The sequence below is a fragment of the Scylla paramamosain genome, unplaced genomic scaffold (genome assembly GCF_035594125.1).
Source record: "Scylla paramamosain isolate STU-SP2022 unplaced genomic scaffold, ASM3559412v1 Contig157, whole genome shotgun sequence".
NCBI lineage: Eukaryota > Metazoa > Arthropoda > Malacostraca > Decapoda > Portunidae > Scylla > Scylla paramamosain.
The window spans coordinates 492-5,000 of record NW_026973822.1 but is presented as its reverse complement, the minus strand read 5'-3'; the positions used below and the strand labels follow the sequence as shown (position 1 = coordinate 5,000).

The 4,509-nt window shown below is 38.4% G+C and overlaps 1 long non-coding RNA gene across 2 annotated transcripts in view; it reads left to right on the top strand.

Moving 5' to 3' along the window:
* LOC135099610 (uncharacterized) overlaps window positions 1–1,975 on the top strand; it is a 17,138-nt gene extending 15,163 nt beyond the window's left edge. Inside the window, exon 3 of one of the 2 annotated variants that reach the window (XR_010268177.1) lies at window positions 332–1,975. This is a non-coding gene — a long non-coding RNA (uncharacterized LOC135099610). Of the gene's footprint in view, window positions 295–331 lie in introns of those variants that run through there. The other variant, XR_010268176.1, reaches the window with a different exon arrangement.
* The last annotated feature ends 2,534 nt before the right edge of the window (window positions 1,976–4,509 follow it).

The following is a 4,509-nucleotide window of genomic DNA, read 5'->3' as shown; positions in this document are numbered from 1 at the left end:
TTTTCTTTTTCATACAGTGCTTCTCTCACTACAAATGGTTTATGCTGGGTGTGTAATATGTGTAAAATTGCATGTAGTTGTATTAAGACGTCGTCAAACGGGATATGCAACCACTATTTTTTCACAAATATCGCAAGTTTTTGAGATTTAGCTTCCATTTCTAAAATCTCCCGTGTGACGTCGCCTTTATGGGCTACACTTCCTAAATGCTTGTTTTCAGTTAAAATTAACTAAATACCCTTTGTTCTGTTTATGTGAGTTACCATAGGGCTAATAAAATTTCATTATTATCAACATATTTTTCCTCAGAAATTTTCCTTATGGGTTACAGATTTCTACAGATATTTTGTCAGATTTGGTCAGATTATGCATAATTCAGTCTGGCAACACTGCCAAGGCATCCAGTCTCCCAGCAAGTGCCAAGAGGCATTCATTCAATGCTCCGCTGACACCAATTTGCCCAAAGGTATGCATTATATGTGGAAAGTACATTACGTACGGTGTAGAGGTGGTTGTCTAGTGATATAAATGGTAAGGTGGTGGTGCTGGTGATTGTGATGGTGCCACAGTATTATTACCGTATGTCAGTATATTGAGGCTTGATATCACTTTTATTAATGTGCCAGTATTTCATTACCTACCTTATGAAACAACACTAGCTCTTCATATATTCTTTTCTACAAACCTTTAACAATAATTGAAATGTTTTTTTTAAATTGAATTCAATGCCTTTTTTTTTTATTGATGAAAACAGGAAATAATTATGGCTACCACTGGCTAGACACGCATACCTTGCCTTGAATTTAGGTATGGTTAGCTTAGGTTTGATATGGTTGGGTGTAGTTACGTTAGGTTAGTTTTGGGTATGGTTAGGTTAGGTTACAGCAAGTACAGTTAGGTTAGTTTGGGTGTGGTTAGGTTTGGATGTGGTTAAGTTAGTTTAGGTATGGTTAGGTTACAGCAGGTATGGTTAGGTTAGTTTTGGTGTGGTCAAGTTAGTTTAGGTATGGTTAAGTTACAGCAGGTATGGTTAGTTTAGGTATGCTCCACAGGTATGTAGAGAGATAGATAAATGGTTAGATAAAACAAAGTTAAATAGACTGAGAGATAGAGAGATAGATGGTTAGATTAGGTAAATAGATAGACATTGAGAGATAAGCAGAGATAGGCCTAGTTAGGTTAGGTCCAGCAGATACTTAGATCAATGGGTAGACTGAGAGATTAATAGATAGACAAAATAACAAATAGATAAATAAGCAGAGCCTACAAAACTATCACTAATATTATGAAAAACCTCTTCAACACCCTAACAATTAAAAAATAAATCATTAAAAAACCAGAAAGGAAGTATTCAACAAACAAATTCTTCTATGTGTATCTAAACTTAGTAAAAATCCACAGAACAATTGCATTAGTAAACACAGTGTTAGGTTGTATCTCATTTAAAGCTGGCGTTATCAAGCTTGAGCCCACCATTCCTTCTTCTGCCCTGATTACTGAACCAAAGGATTTTGCTGATGCTTCCTCGTAGAGATACCTTTTATCATTATCTTCTCATCTCATTTACTCCCTCATTCCTATTGGTTTAATATCTTGCGTCTGAAGCACTAAGCTGATTATGTGGCAATGAGATTGTTATAGTTATTTTTTATGTTAGGTGAATACCCTCTCCATTAGGGGCTGATAGCACTAAGAGCGTGAATGATGTGTGTATGAGTGGATGGTGCTCTGTCTGGGCCACCCTGTGTGGGATTGCCAACCTGGTGGACAGATGGACAGGTGGACAGGTGGACAGATAGATACATAGAAACTCCCTTGCTGTACCCATTAAATGTAAATAAATAGATAAACTTTTATTTACTTTTCCTCTTTCCTGCTCTCATTCTTGCCTTCATTGTTTCCATTATAACCTACTCCATTAATTAATAGCTTTCTCCCCCTCCTGTTACATCTTCAAAGTGTTTCATCATTCCTTTCATTGATATTATTTTTCTCATCTTATTCAGTATCAGAGGCTTCACTGTATTGTATTACTTGTGCAGTCCTGTAACAGTTTTTTTTTTTTTCCTCTGTATGGCAAGTGTACATGTATTCTTTCCTGCCAAATTAGGGGAGGCATTGTTCCCCTGATAGGAAGCACCACACCCTACCCATGACATATTGGGGCAATTTGGACACTAAAATATATATATATATATATATATATATATATATATATATATATATATATATATATATATATATATATATATATATATATATATATATATATATATATATAGCAGGTCAGCAGTTCTACACAAGATGACCCAGACAAAACACCACACACACACACACACACACACACACACACACACACACACACACACACACACACACACACACACACACACACACACACACACACACACACAGGGAGACTGAAGAGGGACATTGCTACATAGAAATATCATGTTTAGCCAATATTTTATTAAAAATAAAATACATATTACAATTTACATTAACATACAATACACACACACACACACACACACACACACACACACACACACACACACACACACACACACACACACACACACACACACACACAGGGAGACTGAAGAGGGACATTACTACATAGAAATATCATGTTTAGCCAATATTTTATAAAAAATAAAATACATATTACAATTTACATTAACATACAATACACACACACACACACACACACACACACACACACACACACACACACACACACACACACACACACACACACACACACACACACTAGGATAAAATATGAGTTAGGTTTACTTAGCAGAAGAAAATAAGCACGCAGAAATATAATTTTCAGTTTCCTACCACACCAAGAGACTTTTCCTTTCTTAACACAGTGAATGGAGGTGCAATGAAGTGAGACCATTGACAGAACACACATGAATAAGTTAGGGCTAAAAGGAGCTGAAAAGACATAGATGAATGATATTGAATAACACATGAACACACACACACACACACACACACACACACACACACACACACACACACACACACACACACACACACACACACACATCTCACTAAATTAAATAGAAAAGCTTCATAAACATAATTTGACCTTCAATGACCTTTCATTCTGGATCTGCTGAATTCAAAACAGCAATACATCTGACCTTGAATGACCTTGTGTCCTGGGTCTTGCTGAGGTCAACATATACCAACATTCCTCACTAAATAACCAAATTTCATGCAACTTGACCTTAAATGACCTGTATTCTGGGCCATACTAAGGTCATTTTGCAAGATTTGAATGAATATACCTTTTCTTGTGTCTGTTCTCTACCTAATCATGTGTGTGTGTGTGTGTGTGTGTGTGTGTGTGTGTGTTTCCATCAATACACACACACACACACACACACACACACACACACACACACACACACACACACACACACATATACACAGATGCATAGATACATACATACATACAAACAGCAGTAGCAGCATTATGAAAACAACTTAATTTTCTTTTTTTTTTTTTCTGTAAGATGTTATAGTCTTCCACAAACCCAAGGAGGAGGAGCAGGAGGAACATACATACATACATACAAGGGAGAAACAAACACAAAAATTTACAGCATTACTCCAGAGAGACATTGCTAAATACAACCACTCAACCCCAAATTTACTGTCATAATATACCATATATCTGCTGAACAAAAACAAAACTTGCCTCTTACACAGACAGACAGACAGAGAGAGAGAGAGAGAGAGAGAGAGAGAGAGAGAGAGAGAGAGAGAGAGAGAGAGAGAGAGAGCATCCCCACCCCTAACATACTTCACAAGATAGGGACATTGCAAAATATTCTCTAACCATTTCTTGTGACGTCAGCTCTTTAACTGTTGGCAAATCCGAGCTGGTTGGAGTCCTGAGTGGCCACTTGTGGGAAGGCACGGAAGGCAAAATGCACACTGCACCTTGCACACGTGGTCATTCAGAATAGACTCAGGACTGTAGGACTGGGCCAGGTGGAAGCAGTTGTCTATCTTGAGGCTCTGGCAGACAGGCTGTGGAGGAGAGAGAGACAGAGAAACACTCAGCTTGTATATAAGTGGACTCCAGGTACCATTGTTAGTTGAGGCTGGCAGACTAGCTGTGAGAGAGAGAGAGAGAGAGAGAGAGAGAGAGAGAGAGAGAGGGAGAAATACTTAGATTTGCCTTTAGGGAGTCTCTAGGCACTTGTTAATTGAGGCTCTGGCAGACAGGCTGTGGGGGTTGGGTTTAATAAGCAGATAAACAGACAGATAGGCACTTCCAGGCATTGGATAGCATTATAAATAGCAAAACAAACAGACAAACAGACAGACAGACAGATGCACACTAAAGACTCACCCCTTCCTTCAGGTACGGGGTGCACATAGCACAAGGAGAGAGATGCGTTCTGCTCCACCCATCGCGTAGATAGTAGTCTTGCCTACGCCACATGGCTTGCGGCTCTTTCTCACAGCTCAAGGTTCACCCAC